This window comes from Dendrobates tinctorius, unplaced genomic scaffold (genome assembly GCF_039654945.1).
Source record: "Dendrobates tinctorius isolate UK_male_01 unplaced genomic scaffold, ASM3965494v1 ptg000014l, whole genome shotgun sequence".
NCBI lineage: Eukaryota > Metazoa > Chordata > Amphibia > Anura > Dendrobatidae > Dendrobates > Dendrobates tinctorius.
In genome coordinates this window covers 10,930,141-10,947,271 of record NW_027361682.1, presented here as the reverse complement: position 1 = coordinate 10,947,271, position 17,131 = coordinate 10,930,141, and positions in this window count along the sequence as shown.

Here is a 17,131-nt window from a genome sequence, read left to right as displayed (position 1 = left end):
GAGCAGCAAAAAAGAAAAATATGTATGAGGCAGTGACACACGCTGAGCGGCCTACAACCAGCCGTGGCTGCAGGACACACTACTCAGCTTGAGCTGCACTCACACAGACCTTGCAGACAGCTGTGAACACTGCTGCAAGGCAAAAGAAAGCTACAGTGGTGGATTATGTAGCCTGGGTTAAGCACACTATGATTGTGAAAATCGCTATCTCTAACTGTCCCTCAGTCTTGAACAGCAGCCTGTCCCTAACTGAATTCACAGCAGAGTGAACCAGAAATGGCGGCTGCGGCGGCTTATATAGTGCATCATGACATCATTTCAGCAGCCAATCACAGCCATGCCATTAGTTAACATGCCTACATGCCTAACAGGATGTGCTCACACTTCTGAGGATTGTCATTGGCTGAATCAAATCAAACTGGCTCATAGCATTATGGGAACTTCCGATTCTGGCATTCGATATGCTAAAAGTATCGGAACTCAGTATCGGAATTCCGATACAGTGAATATCGGCCAAACCCGATACTTGCGGTATCAGAATGCTCAACACTAATAACTACTATAATACTGCCGCTATGTACAAGAATATAACTACTATAATAATGTACCTACTTACAAGAATATAACTACTATAATACTGCCCCTATGTACAAGAATATAACTACTATAATACTGCTCCTATGTGCAAGAATATAACTACTATAATACTGCCCCTATATACAAGAATATAACTACTATAATACTACCCCCTATGTACAAGAATATAACTACTATAATACTGCCCCTATGTAAAGAATATAACTGTTATTCCTGCTATGTGCACACTTGTTTTTAGCAGCATTTTTCTATATATTTATTTTCTGTGATGATATCAGACACGTGGTGCAGCTATTACTATAATAGCGGGATGATATTTTTGGCAGGTGTCATCCTGATTACACAGGGCAATGACAAAATGCTTTGATTAAAGCTGAGATCAAAGTAAAAAGTAAAGAGAGATGAGAGATTTGTACAGATGCTCTTTATAGCAGAGCAGTCAGCTGACTCAGAGGAGATAATCCCTGTGTATACTGAAATATGCTGACAATATCCATATTATCGTAGGTGCTTTCAACCCAGGAGGTAAATCCTTTCAGATCATGGATCTCTCTAGAGTCAGTGTAATGTGAAAGGGCAGAAAGGGCTTTATAAAGGTGAGACCGGTCTCCTTATCCGAGAAGCGCAGAAAAAAAGAAAATGCTAAAGATACAGTATATCACAAAAGTTAAAGCCAACCTGTCCTTTCACACAACACCTGTAGAACGCAGGAGCTAATTGCCATCATCCATTACAAGGTTAAGCAACTTTTGGTGCATATACCAGTCAAATATGTCCAGGATCGGATCTGTATTGATTCTCATGATAGGTACCTTGCAATTCACTCTTTATATTCTAAAAGGGTGGTTCTTCAACAGTATTCTGACAGGACTTTAGGTGTTGGAACTTCCATTTCATTACTTTTCAGCATGCAGTTATTCTAATGACTTGCCTGCATGGATCTTACATCCCACCTCTGTGTTTCAGTATGACAAAGAAAAGAGCAGGAACAGAGAGACAACTGACCACCACCAATCACGTTGTCTAAGGCATTGACTATTTGACTCTACTTCCTATAGAGAGGCCACCCTGACTTCTTCCAGCACATCAAACACCTGTTCCCACTTCCTGTAGAGAAATACAGTTTCATTCCCAAATTATGTTGATAGATTAATAATCATCCATACTTCCTGTAGAGAAAGACACACTTCCATTTCTTGTAAAGTGACAAAGACTCACCCATACTTTGTTTAGAGACAAGCAGATAGACATTCAATTCTGTAGAGACAAGAATCCAACCCCACTTCCTGTTGTAAGACAAAAATTCACTCCTGCTATTTGTAGTTAAAGACCCACACTGTTCCTGAAAAGAGATAAAGGCCATACCCTATTGTACCTACTTCCTGTAGATATATAAAGGCCAACCCCCATTTCCTATACAGAGATAAAGGCCAACACCTACTTCCTGTAGAAAGATAAGAGATAACACCTATTCCTGTAGACAGATAAAGGCCAGCACTTACTTACTGTAGATAGCTAAAGGCTAGCACCTATTTCTTGTAGACAAAGGCCAGCATCTACTTCCTGTATATGGATAAATGTCAGCACCTACTTCTTGTAGACAGATAAAGGCCAGCGCCTACAGTACTTCCTGCAAATAGATAAAGACCAGCGCTAACTTCCTGTAGATATATAGATAAAGGCAGCAACTTCTTACTGTAGAAAGATAAAGGCCAGCATCCACTTCCTAACCAGAGATAAAGGCCAGCACCTATTTCCTGTAGAAAGATAAGGGCTAACACCTAATCCTGTAGACAGATAAAGACCAGCACCTACTTTCTGTAGATGGATAAAGGTCAGCACCTAATTCCTGTAGATAGATAAAGGCCAGCACTTAAGTCCTGTAGATGAATAAAGGCGAGCACCTACTTTCTGTAGATGGATAAAGGTCAGCACTTACTTCATGTAGATAGATAAAGGCCAACACCTTATTCCTGTAGACAAATATAGGCCAGTCCATAAGTCCTGTAGATGGACAAAGGCCAGCACTTACTTCCTGTAGAGAGATAAAGACCAGCACCTACTTCCTGCACAGAGAAAAAGGCCAGCACCTACTTCCTGTACAGAGATAAATGATAGCCCCTACTTCCTGTAGAGACAAAAAGTCCAGCACCTTCCTGTAGAAAAATTAAGATAAAGACCAGTACTAACATTCTCTAGATATATAACGGCCGGCACTTACTTCCTGTAGACAGATAAAGGCCAGCACCTACTTCCTGTAGACAGATAAAGGCCAGCACCTACTTCCTGTAGACAGAAAGAGACCAGCACCTACATCCTGTAGATGGATAAAGGTCAGCACTTCCTGTAGACTGATAAAGGCCAGCACCTACTTCTAGAGAGATAAAGGCCAGCACCTACTTCCTATACAGAGATAAAGACCAGCACCTACTTCCTGTAAATGGATAAAGGATAACCCCTACTTCCTGTCCAGAGATCATTATGAGTCCATTCTTCCTTTAGACAGATCAAGGCCAGCCTAAGTTTCCTGTAGAAAGACAGGGGCCACCTATACTTCCTATAGTAAGATAACAACATCACTTAAAGACACAGCCACTTCCATATAGATAAATACCTGCAACCACTTCCAGTGAAGAAAGATCCATCACAGCTTAATTTAAAGCAATAAGGACCTACCTCCTTTTTCCTGTAGAGGCATAAATTCTTCTTCCACTTACTTTAAGTAGACAAAGACCCCTCCGCACTTCCTATAATCCGCACAAATGATCTGTCTGTCCCTGAACCAAATGTACCTTAGGCACTAAAAACAGTGGCATTAGCAAAATCAGGTTTTTGGCATTAGGAGAACAAGAAGATAAGAATCTTCATATATTGACTGACAGCAAGCAGAGATCCTGAGTGTGAAGTGAGAAATCTGATGTAATGTTACTTAATATAATAATTATGTTTTATTTATGTATAATAGCAGCACCCCTTTAAGAAGCAGACTTTTTGAAATACCTTGTATTAGACCACTTTTTAATAATTAATTATCCCATTACTCGCCCCTCAATCTCAGAGTTGTATCTTCGCTCAGGTGCAAGTGGCACTATCACAATGTGTGGCATTAGGGTGGGTCCTGGCGTTGCACCCAGCACCCAGCTGCAGCTGACATGGACTATATCTATAATGTATATGACAGACAACCCCCCACCTTCAATCACAGATTAATCGAGCTCAAATAAGGCAGTGACAATGACTCTTTCCTACATCAGATGAAGAGAACACTTCCCAGAATGCAAACCCAGATTAATCTCCCCATAAGACTTGAACAAATAGGGAAAACATCTGTGTATAGAATAGGGAGTGCAGCTCTGGAGTATAACACAGGAGGTAACTCAGGATCAGTACAGAATAAGTAATGTACACTCACTGGCCACTTTATTAGGTACACCATGCTAGTAACGGGTTGGACCCCCTTTTGCCTTCAGAACTGCCTCAATTCTTCGTGGCAGAGATTCAACAAGGTGCTGGAAGCATTCCTCAGAGATTTTGGACCATATTGACATGATGGCATCACACAGTTGGCGCAGATTTGTCGGCTGCACATCCCTGATGCGAATCTCCCGTTCCACCACATCCCAAAGATGCTCTATTGGATTGAGATCTGGTGACTGAGGAGGCCATTTGAGTACAGTGAACTCATTGTCATGTTCAAGAAACCAATCTGAGATGATTCAAGCTTTATGACATGGCGCATTATCCTGCTGAAAGTAGCCATCAGATGCCTGTTCTTAGCTGAGAGGAGTGGTACCCAGTGTGGTCTTCTGCTGCTGTAGCCCATCTGCCTCAAAGTTCGACGCACTGTGCGTTCAGAGATGCTCTTCTGCCTACCTTGGTTGTAACGGGTGGCAATTTGAGTCACTGTTGCCTTTCTATCAGCTCGAACCAGTATGCCCATTCTCCTCTGACCTCTGGCATCAACAAGGCATTTCCGGCCACAGAACTGCCGCTCACTGGATTTTTTTTCTTTTTCGGACCATTCTCTGTAAACCCTAGAGATGGTTGTGCGTGAAAATCCCAGTAGATCAGCAGTTTCTGAAATACTCAGACCAGCCCTTCTGGCACCAACAATCATGCCACGTTCAAAGGCACTCAAATCACCTTTCTTCCCCATACTGATCGGTTTGAACTGCAGGAGATTGTCTTGACCATGTCTACATGCCTAAATGCACTGAGTTGCCGCCATGTGATTGGCTGATTAGAAATTAAGTCTTAACACACAGTTGGACAGGTGTACCTAATAAAGTGGCCAGTGAGTGTATGTCCACAGTGACTGCACCAGCAGAATAGTGAGTGCAGCTCTGTTCAGCTGCTGCTCATTGTGCTAATTGTGGGTGCGGTCGACACTGATCCTGCTGTGTGTTCCTGAGCTCAAGAGAATCAACACCTCTCCACCCAGGGACCTGCTCTCTCTCCTACCTGGGAAGGAGTGGGTTTCCTGGGATGAGTGAAGGAGCCAAGTCCCAGGCTCCTGTTTCCCGGTCCAGGCCGGTGGGGAACAGAAGAAACCAGCAACCGGCCTGCACATCAGAGGACTCGGGGGTGAGACACTCCACCAGGAGTCACAGCAATGTGGCTCCTACTCCCCCAGGTCTGCAGAGACCCAGAGAAGAACATGGAGGAGAAGCCTGCTAGCATGGAGGTAAGGCCGACCTCACTGAGGAAAGTTGGGGGGCTGCAGAAACCAAAGGAGTCTGTGTCCACCTATGCCTCCCGAGTCATGAGCCACCTCCGTGAGTATGAAGAGGCAAGTAGGCTCCAGGAGGCTCCGGAAAGAGCTGCGCTGCACAAGCGCCAAAATTGCAGGCTCCTCCAGACCCAGGAAGACCCATCTCCAGGTGGAGGTAAAGAGACTGAAGCTGGATATTAATGAGCTGGAGGTGAGGAAAGCATTCCAAAGAGAAAAAAGTGGACCATTTAAAGAAAAACTAATGAATGAGGACAGATTTAGAGAAATGGCTGATAACAGAGAGCAAAGGCAGATGGGGCTGCAGCCTGAGAGCCAGCTGGATGATGATAATGATGACCAGCAGAAAGCCCCGCTTGGCAGCCTGCAAAGACACCCGCAGGCCACGTACAGTGAGCTCCCTGCTGGACAGGTGACATTGGCATCTGGTCGCAGTTCTGCTTGCCAGGGAGGGGCACTAATGGCAGAGATCAAGCTCCTGGAGTCCCCAGTGTGCCTTCAGAACTTCCATCTTGGTGATTATTTACCAGAGGAGGCACCTGGGGCCAGAAGAAAAAGGTAAAGACCACCAAACCAAAGCTCCAGGAAGTGGTGAGTTATGAATATGCCCCCCTCCCTGTACCCCTCGAGTCAGCTGCAGGGTCAGCTCGCTGTATAAGCCCCGTTGCCCAGCCCAGCCTGGGTTCTGCTGTGGATCCGGTGCAAAGGCGCGGGGAGAGTACAGAGCATGGTAGTGAGGCGCAGAGCTCCGTCTCTGCATGTACTAGCAGGGACGTAGCAGCAGCTGCATCAGCCGAGAGGCTGGACAGTGAGGGCAGCCCGGTGGCGGGTATATGGTTAGGCCACGATACTGTGGTGCGCTCCTCAGTGGGAGGGGGGAGCGGCCCAGTGTCGGGGGTAGCTCCGGTAGCCTCGGCACCCCTGAATGCTGTTGCCGCTGATCACTTAGTTGAGAAGTGGCCGCAGTGTGAGGGGGCTGTTGGGGCTGGTCGTTCCGATCCTCCCAACATCCTGTTCTGCGTTGGCGCCGCTGGTCAGCAAGATCCTGTTGTAAAGGATCAGCGGCGCCTCACAGCAGCAAAAGATCAGCGGCACCTAGTGAAGCAAAGAAAATTACCAACTGATGATGCGGAGGGCACCCGTAAGTCCAGGCGTGAGGTCGCCTCCAGTTCTGTGGAGGTAACTGAGCCCCTTGTGCCTGATGATGCGGAGGTCAAAATGCCACCCCCTGTTGTCACTGGTCCAGCAGGAATGAATATGGTGGGAGGTGTGGATGAGGAAATTTCTTTGTCTAGCGGTGTGGTTGCTGGTTTGGTGGAGAGTGAGGGTGTTATGGAGGTGGGTAATAGTGATACTGCTGGTGTTGATGTGGTCACTGATCTGGTTGCCCCCCTGATGGAGGCAGCATCCGTTATTAGTTATGCTGCTGTCACCTCCATGGGAAATAGGGCATCCTCCTCGTCTCCGGGCTCTGGGGACAGCATGTTGCAGCGGCATCTCCTGGAGGCTCAAAAGAAGGGGGAGAGATCACTAATGTTAGAAAGTCGAGAGGTTGATCTATCCTTCTGGATAGAAAGGCATGGCCTCAGGGCCTACCGAGAGCAAAATGGGGGAAATACAGTGTGGTCCCTTCCGACAGCCGGGCCAGGTAGTGTGCGTAGGAATGTGGTCCGTCTTCGGTGGAGGGGCAGTGATGCGTGTCCTCCAAGGTCTAAGGTCGTGGAGCTCCTGCTGAAGATGGGCTTCAAGGCGATTGACATCTATGCCTTGATACATCCCTATATGCAGCAAAGGGAGCGCAACCTGCTTTGCAGGGAACTGCTCCTGAGGCTAAGTCCTCTCGCCATGCTACTGGGCATGCCCACAAGATGACCTCTCAGTGGAGAGCAGGGGTCACATGCTCAGGTCCTGCATTGGATCTGATTGGTCCTTCCCAAAGTACTGGAAGGTCCCGGACGCGCATGGCTATAAAAAGCCCGCTTGGCGGCTCGGCCATGCGCTAGTGTAGACTTATCTGCTAAGTGTGTATGGTGACGGATGCATGTGTCTGGTGACTGACTTATTTGAAACCCCTTCCCTCTGATATTACGAATGGTGACAGAGTTTTGGTATTAGTCAGCGCCAGGTTGTGGTCTCCCGGCACTGTGGTTAAGCGGCTGCAGTTACTGCCACACTGCGCTCAGCAGCACCTCTTGGCATTCGTGGCTGTGACGCCACACGCTGGCTGGCCCTGTGAAGTCAACAGGCCCAGCGTGTACTCCTAATTTATATTAGGGCTTCTCTGTGCCTTTAACAGAAGCCTGCCTTTAGTGCCTTGGGTGACGCTAACCCAAGCGCAGTACTCCGCCTCCTGGCGAGTCTGCCATTAGTCAGCAGCGGTCTTCCCATCTACCGCACGGTGGACCCCGGGCAGCGAACGCACCTCCTATTATTTATATTTGGTGCATTCCGCCGTCCCTAACATTACACCAGCGCCAGGGTCTGGCTGGTAATGGCAGATCCGCAGCAGTTGCAGCGCTACATTCGGCAGCTGGAGAGCAGGTTGGCGGCTATTGAGAGCGCCAACTCAGCTGCGAATGCCGTGCTAGCTGCTGCACAGACAGTCGCTGAGGCTGTCTCACGTGTGCCCGCACTATTTCCCATGCCGACAATTTCTCGCCTCCCGCTCCCTGACAAGTTTTCGGGTGACAGCGCCACCTGTAGGGGATTCGTGAGCCAGTGCTCAATTCAGCTCGAGTTACTGGCTGCACGGTTCCCTACAGAGTGGGCTAAGGTGGGGTTTATTGTCTCATTGCTGTCAGGCAGGGCATTACAGTGGGCTACGCCATTGTGGGAATGTGATGATCCCGTGGTTCATGGTGCTGCTCAGTTCCTCGCGGCCCTGAAGCAGGTCTTTTTGGGACCACGGATCACGCACAATACCTCACTCCAATTATTATCCCTAACACAGGGGTCGCTCTCGGTTAGCCAATATGCCGTCCGGTTCCGGACACTGGCTTACGAATTAGAGTGGCCGGACAAAGCTTTAGTCCCGGTGTTTTGGAGTGGGTTAGCTGAGCACGTCAAAGATGCTCTAGCTACCAGAGAGGTTCCCACAAGTCTGGAGGAATTTCCGTCTCCACCTGCATTCACCTCAGGTTTACGGAGCGCGGGTTGGAACGAGCGCAATCCAGACGTAGGGTTAACTTGGCTCCCACATTCACCGAGCCGCTAAGATACCCCGCACAGGAGCTCTCATCCTGCGAACCTATGGAGGTATCTCGCACCGGTTCCAGGCCACGTCCGATGCGAAGCTCCGTACATTGCTATCAGTGCCGACAGTTGGGTCACTCGGCTAGCACGTGTCCTCTGCGGGCGAAATAACATCCATGTCCAGTGGCCATGGGTGTTGGTCAGTCCAATATGAAACCCTTCTCCCCCAAACCGGTATTCTGGGGTACCTTAGACAGTGGGTCCTCCACCTGAGAGGCAGAGGTTACCGTGGATTCTGGGGCCGAGGTAAACTTTATGTCCTCTACCTTCGCCCAGAAACACGCTATCCCTCTGGTATTACTGCCCCAACCTCTGACCATCAGGGTGGTTAACGGTGCACCTTTACCCACTCAGGTGACCCATCAGACAGTTCCACTCGGGCTTTCTATCTCACCCTCTCATCGTGAGATTCTGTCTCTGCTCATTCTGCCAAATGGCATTGACCAGGTGCTTCTCGGGGTTCCCTGGCTCCGTTGCCATTCCCCTCATATTGATTGGGCTTCAGGGAATATACTGGGTTGGAGCAAGGACTGTGAGAGAAGATGCCTGAGGGGCAGTGTTCAGGTGGCTTCCACTAAAGTGCCTGCGGATCTCTCCGCGCTCCCTAAGCCCTACCACCAGTACGCGGATGTCTTCTCCAAAAAATCTGCGGAGACGCTCCCTCTGCACCGTCCCTACGATTGCCCGATAGATCTCCTGCCAGGCACAGAACCTCCTAGAGGCTGTGTGTATCTGCTACCTCTCCCTGAGACAGAGGCTATGTCTCAATATATCCGGGAGAATCTGGCTAGAGGTTTTATCAGAAAATCGGTGTCGCCGGCTGGTGCAGGGTTTTTCTTCATACAGATGAAGAACGGAGAGTTACGTCCCTGCAATGACTACAGAGGTCTCAACGCTATAACGGTCAAAAACAAATACCCTCTCCCGTTAATCTATGAGTTATTTGACAGGTTGTGAGGGGCCCGGATCTTTACAAAATTAGATCTATGGGGGGGCGTACAACCTGATCCGCATTCGCGAAGGAGACGAGTGGAAGACAGCTTTTAACACCAGGGATGGCCACTACGAATATCTAGTCATGCCCTTCGGCCTTTGTAATGCGCCTGCTGTCTTCCAGGATTTCGTTAACAACATCTTCCGCGACATGCTCTCTACCTCGGTGGTGGTCCATCTGGATGACATACTCATCTTCTCGCCAGATTTGACCACCCACCGGAGAGACGTCTGCAGTGTCTTCGACCGTCTGCGGGCGAACTCTCTCTTTGCCAAGCTGGAGAAGTGCCAGTTTGAGCAGGAGTCCTTGCCATTCCTGGGCTATATCATCTCGGCCCAGGGGTTGGCTATGGATCCTGCCAAACTGCAGGCGGTGATGGATTGGCAGGAACACCATTCACTCAAAGCAGTGCAGCGCTTTTTAGGGTTTTTGAATTATTACCACCAGTTTATACCGCACTTTTCCACACTGGTGGCTCCTTTGTTTGTTCTCACTAAAAAAGGAGCTAACCCCAACTCTTGGTCTGAACAAGTCTCCAAGGCCTTCACGTCTATAAAATCTCATTTTGCTGGCGCTCCCATCTTACATCGTCCCGATGTAGATAAGCCATTTATTCTGGAGGTTGATGCCTCTTCCGTCGGTGCAGGAGCAGTCCTTTTCCAGAAGGATGCTCAAGGTCGTAAGCATCCCTGCTTCTTCTCAAAGACCTTCTCACCGGCGGAGAAGAATTACTCCATCGGTGACAGGGAGTTGCTAGCCATGAAGTTGGCCTTTTCCGAGTGGAGACATCTCCTGGAGGGAGCTCGGTTTCCCTTCCAGGTATATGCAGACCATAAAAATCTTGTCTATTTACAGACGGCCCAGCGCTTGAACTCTCGTCAGGCTAGGTGGTCGCTCTTCTTTTCCCGCTTCCGCTTCACCCTGCATTATCTCTCAGGGTAAAAGAACGTCCGTGCGGATGCTCTCTCACGCTCGGTGGTTTCTGCGGAAGGAGGAGAGGCTGAGCCTCGACTAATTCTCCCGCCGGAGAGTTTTACGACCGTGGCTCCAGTTGCTCTCGAGTCAGTGCCACCGGGCAAGACCTTGGTGCCTCCCCAGCTACGGCCGGAGGTTCTCGCTTAGGCACATGACTCCAGGGTAGGTGGTCACTTTGGCAATAAGCGGACCACTGAACTCCTGGCAAGGTCATATTGGTGGCCGCATATGGCTCGAGATGTTAAGGAATACGTACAAGCATGCGTCTCGTGTGCACGGAACAGACCCTCTAGACAGAGGCCGGCGGGTCTTTTGTATCCTCTGCCAATGGCAAATAGACCTTGGGAGATGGTTGGCATGGACTTCGTGGTTGGCCTGCCCAAGTCTGGCGGCAGTACGGTCATCTGGGTGGTCACCGACCATTTTTCCAAAAGGGTGCATCTGGTGCCACTCGCACGGTTGCCTTCCGCTCGTGGTCTTGCCACTCTGTTCATAAAGCACGTATTCCGTTTACATGGCATGCCGGACAAAATCATTAGTGATCGAGGTCCCCAGTTCGCATCTCGGTTTTGGAGGGAGCTCTGCGGTCTACTCAGCATCGAGATAAACCTGTCCTCCGCTTACCATCCCGAGACGAACGGCTTGGTTGAGAGAGCCAACGAAACCTTGGTCACGTACCTGTGGCATTTTGTCTCCTTGCTACCATGGACTGAGTTTGCCCTGAATAATGCAGTGGCCGATTCCACTGGTCAGACGCCTTTTCTTTTAAACTACGGCCAACATCCACGCATCCCTGTCCCGATGCCAGTGTCCTCCGCTGACTCCAGGGTGGCAGACTGGGCAGTGGAGGCTCGCGACATTTGGGATCGCACTCAGGGTGCTATCCGGGCTTCTAAAGAAAGGATGAGGGCGTCCGCCGACACACATCGGCGACCCGCTCCAAGCTTCTCCCCCGGCGACATGGTGTGGCTCTCTACTCGAAACATGAAGCTGCGAGTCGAGTCCCCCTAGTTCGCGCCGCGATACATTGGACCTTTTAAGGTTCTCGAGTGTATCAGCTCGGTGGTCTACCGCCTGGCTCTTCCTCCACACTTAGCCATTTTGGACATTTTCCATGTGTCCCTCCTCAAACCAGTTCATATGGCCCGGTTCTCCGTGTCATCTGCCAGGTCATCAGACTTGTCGTCTGATGAGTTCGAGGTTAACGCCATTGTGGGACGCAGGATTGTCTGTGGCAAAAAATTTATTTGGTGGATTGGAAGGGTCATGGACCGGAGGCTCGGACCTGGGAGCCAGTGGAGAATATCCATGCTCCACTCCTGATCGCGACCTTTGAGCGTAGTGAGGCTCAGAGGGGGGCCCTAGGAGGGGGGGTAATGTTAGGCGTCGGATTTCTGACCCTGCACAACAGGAATCCAGAGCCGTACTGTTATGAATGGGTCACCGAGGAGAAAAAAGCAACACACGCTAAGTCTCAGAAAACCAGAGAGGTTGGTAACTATGCAGATTGCAGATCCCTGATCTTAACACACAACTAGCAGAAGTCGTGGAGCGTGCCTACGATGGTCCTGGACACCTCGTCACAGCCGGGGAGCTAAATAAGCCTGAAGTAAGAAAAGAGGAAAACTAACTTCCCCAGAGCAGACCCCAAAGGAAAGACAGCCCCCCACATGTATTGACGGTGAAGCAAGATGAAAACACAAACAAAGGCAGAAAAATAGGCTGAGCAAACGATGGGGCCAAACTAACTTGAAAGGACAGGAAAGGAAAGAAACTGTCTGCAATCTGCCAAAAAACCCTACCCAAAATAATGTCCAACACTTCTGATAACAAAATTAACCCTGAAGTCACTAGACTTCTCCCACTATATCAGCACTCTGAAATATTCTGAGACAGAGCAAAAAAGAGGCCAATCTAATAAAGGACAAAAAGGCAAATTGGCAAATACAGATAAATAAGAGTGGAAATTCAGCACAGCCCAGCCGGGCTGGCTGATCACACAAAAACTGAATTGACCAACAAGAGAAAGTGTGAACATTAGCAAAAACAAACTTAACTTGAGAAGACTGGAGTACAGCTGAAGTCCTCTTGCCGTGCTACTGGGCATGCCCGTAAGATGACCTCTCAGTGGAGAGCAGGGGTCACATGCTCATTTCCTGCATCAGATCTGATTGGTTCTTCCCAAAGTACTGGAAGGTCCCGGAAGCGCATAGCAATAAAAAGCCTGCATGGCGGCTCGGCCATGCGCTAGTGTAGACTTATCTGCTAAGTGTGTATGGTGACGGATGCATGTGTCTGGTGACTGACTTATTTGAAACCCCTTCCCTCTGATATTACGAATGGTGACAGAGTTTTGGTATTAGTCAGCGCCAGGTTGTGGTAAGCTATGCGCCACTGTGCTTACCACGCCTATCACTAGCGTCCGACGGTGTCCGGTCTCCCGGCACTGTCGTTAAGCGGCTGAAGTTACTGCCGCGCTGCTCTCAGCAGCACCTCATGACGTTCGCGGCTGCGACACCACACACTGGCTGGCCCTGTGAAGTCAACAGGCCCAGCATGTACTCCTAATTTATATTAGAGCTTCTCTGTGCCTTTAGCAGAAGCATGCCTTAAGTGCCTCGGGTGACGCTAACCCGAGCGCAGTACTCCGCCTCCTGGCGAGTCTGCCATTAGTCAGCAGCGGTCTTCCCATTTACCGCACGGTGGACCCTGGGCGGCGAACGCACCTCCTATTATTTATATTTGGTGCGTTCTGCCATCCGTAACACAACCGAAGCTCTGTCACAAGTGTGGCGACCCCACACACTTCAGTGCAAACTGCACTGTGCAGAAATTTGCACTGTGTGGGGATATTGGCCATCTTGCTGCATCTTGTGTGGAGATTAGATGCCACCTGTGTAGTGACTTAGGTCACCCATTCAGCCGTTGTCCTCGTTCCTTCGCTAATGCAGTCGTGACCCCGGTGGGAGAAAGCTGTGAGGCTGATTCTGCTGGGGACGGGACTAGCAGGAGTGAGGGAGCTGAGGGGCCAAGGAGGAAAAGCAATAAAAAGACGCCTGCCCAGCTGAGGAGTCTAGACAAGTGCAGACAGGAGAGGGAGCTGGGTGAGCCCTGTGCTACTGAGGTGACCCCTGTCCTGGATGCCTGTCTTGCTGCTGAGGCCCCGAGGGATGATGAGTTGGATGAGGAGGTCAGGCGGATCCACAGGGAAGAAACTGCCACTGCCTCCGAATCCTCCCATTATGAAAGTATGGATGAGGATAATAGGCAGTGGCTAGAGGACAAGCGTAAGCTCGGCACCAAAAAGAAGAGAAAGAAGGGAGATAAAACATCTTCTCCCGCTCTGACCAAGGTACCTAAGGAAGGAAAAACTGACTCACCTCTGGTTGGTCTTTCTAACCAGCTCCAAGACCTTGAGAACATCTCTTCCTCTGAGGAGGTAGCTGAGGGTGAGGTTCCGGCTTCGGCGGAGCTTACAGGGGGTGCCGAGTCTCTTTCTTCTGGGAATGTAAGGTCCTTGGAGGTAGGGACTGGCCTAGAGTCTGGAGACGAGGACAACAAAAAGAAAAAACACGTGGGAATGGAGACTTCTGTGTCATTAAAGAGGAGGAAGGATTCCTCCACTGAGGCAGAGGATAAGGGGAGTGGGAAGAAGAAAGCCATCTAACTCAATCACCAATGATGGCAGTACCCACTCCGTTGACGCTGGCGTCTATTAATGTCGCCAGCATAAAGTCAAATACAGCCAGATTTGCGGCCTTTGATTTTCTCAGCGATGTTGAAGCTGAAATTTTCTTTTTGCAAGAGACCAGACTGCCAAATATGGCAGATGTGTTCAAAGCTAAAAGGGAGTGGAGACTCGTGCCCTCCTATTGGTCTCTTGCGGCCGAGCCGTATAGCGGAGTGGCGGTCCTTTTTACCACACCAGTGGAATGCCGACGGGTTATTGAGTTAGAAATGGGGAGATGCCTGATCTTAGATGTCCTCATGAAGGGACCAGAGCTCTGGCTTATTAACATCTATGGTCCCCAATCTAAATGGGACCGGAAGTGTCTCTTTATGAGGATCAAGCGCTACCTCTTTACAAGTCGGCAGGTTGTCTTTGGAGGGGACTCAATACTGTCACAAGGCCCCGAGATAGTGGGGGTTCCAGAGACAAGCTGACTTATGATAGCATCGCCCTTAATTGTATATGTGGCGCCCCTGAGGCTTCAGTCGCCACAGAGGTACTGCACCTTTTCCTAAGGTGTAGTGCCCCACCATCCAGGTAGGTGGGGACTCCTGACCACACTCCACACCTGCATTCCATACAAAGGATAGTTCAGTGGGGCCACCTAACAGCTTCAGGCTGGGGGTTAGCAGTGTACCCCTCATGGAACGCTGCTTCGTAACACGAGATGTGCTGGGAGGCGGGTGGAGTGAGATGATATAAAAGAGTGGGAAGAGTGAGGGTAGTTGGTTGGTTGGTGAGGGAGAGAGAATAGAGAAGATGGGTGTCTAAAGGACGTGCTGCAGCAGGTCCCAGTGATCTGGGCTGCTGGCACGAGAAAGACCAGAGAAAGAGACTGATAAGATTGATAACCTAACCTTCCATAAGAGAGAGAGAACAGATCGGAACGAAGGAGAATAGAAGGACGGTGGGAAGCTGGTTGAAGAAAGATAGAGAACCCTTCCAGTCCAGAGCGCAAAGGCTGGAGTCCGGTCCCAGAGGTTGATTGGATCTTTATGTCCGGCAACAGACACCGGAGGAGTAGTGAGCCACTAACGCCTTGCTCCCATCATAGACTTGGGACACAACAGCAACTGAATAGAGAGCCGGGATGCCGTGAGGAGTCCCCGAAGCAGGCTACAGCTGTCTGTCATACAAGTAGAGACTAGGAACACCTAGAGAGAGGCATTCCAGGGTAACTAAGTACTGGAGTGCTTCGCACCTAAAGGCGCATTGGAGGAGTCATTCAGTGAAGGTACATATTGGCAGAGTGTGGAAGGGAGAACCCTATCTGGCCTGGAGGTTGGCTGGAGCCCTGACCTGGAGAACACAGTACGGAGGCAGGCGTGCGTGTGAATTGCAAACAGTGAGTAAAGTTTTGGAACTGCATACTCTGGTGTCCTCCAATTATTACAGCACCGCCACATCTGGGTAACAACATCTATACCATTCTGCGCCTCTCCTCATCCCTTGCACCTACACTGCCCTGGGACTACAGCTCCACCTGTGGGGAGCTACACCATCTTTGCTGCACCACACGATCAGTCCCAGCGGATCTGTATGCAGCATTGGCTCAACATCTTACTTGTCAAACACCACGGGTGGCGTCACGAACTATCCAAATAAACTATTACACCATTAACATCACCGCCATTGATATTGGGCGCCCAGGGCCATGGACCGGGTCACTGCTGCTGCGACACATTCCCACCTTGACACCAGCCCGGTACCGAGTACACCGATGCCCTGGGTGTGAGGGGCGACCCATATAGCTACAGAGTCTCGCCTGGTGGATGTCCACATTCATCACACCCCAGGCCACGAGGGATTCACCTATCATAGAGGTAACTGTAGGTCCAGAATAGATAGGTTTTATTTAAAGGAGGAAGCGGTCTCTTCATCAGTATCTGTTGTTGAGGTGGAGTTCTCCGACCACTGTTTAATTTTGTTTTCTCTGAATATTACATAGACCCTCCGGATGGGAAGAGGCTTTTAGAGGTTCAATTCATCTCTCTTGGAAGAAGCGGACATAAGACATACCTTTGAGGATTTTCTTCACAGCCAGGTACCCTTACTGGATCTTTGTAGTAGTCAGTCAGAGTAGTGGGAGATGTTCAAGAAAAGGGTGGCGAGATTCTTCTGCCAGCTCTCGAGTCTCAGGAGTCTGAACAGGTACCGCCTGTATCAAGGTCTGAGGAGGAAACTCGAGCATCTTGTTTCAACTGGAGGTAGCCACGAGGAGATCTCCAGAGTGAAATCTTTGCTCATGAGGTGTCAGTACGATAGACACGCATCTTTGGTTTTTGAGAGGGATTACGGGAAGTACCGCTCGACTGACCCTTACAGAAACTGCAAGATTTCAGTGAATAGTAAAGTGGTTACAGGACAGGTCGACACTACAGGGTCCCTGATGCGATCCAGATCAGGGATCCTGGAGGTTGTCAGATCCTTCTACTCGCACCTCTTGGGGAAGAGGGATCTTGATTGGGATAAGACGTCGGCTTTCCTGGCTGAAGCCGTTCCTGAATCAGGGGTAGACCCCTCCCTTGATGTTTTGACAGAGATGATCAGGGAAGAGAAAGTTAAGTTGGCGATTGAAGGGCTTGCCCAAAAAAAAAAAAAAAGGCCCGGTCAGATGGCTTAACATCTGAGTTTTATAAGACCTTTAAGGTCGCTTTGGTTACCCTCTTGACTGAGGTATTCAATGAGTGTCTTTCCTCGGGCACTCTGCCAAAGTCAATGTGGAGGTCTGCCCTGATCATCTTGTCAAAGGCTAAGGACCCATCGTGCATTGAAAATTGGCATCACATAGCGCTTCTCAATGCAGACAGGAAGGTTCTTGCAAAGGTGCCATTTAATTGGCTGGTGAAATTTG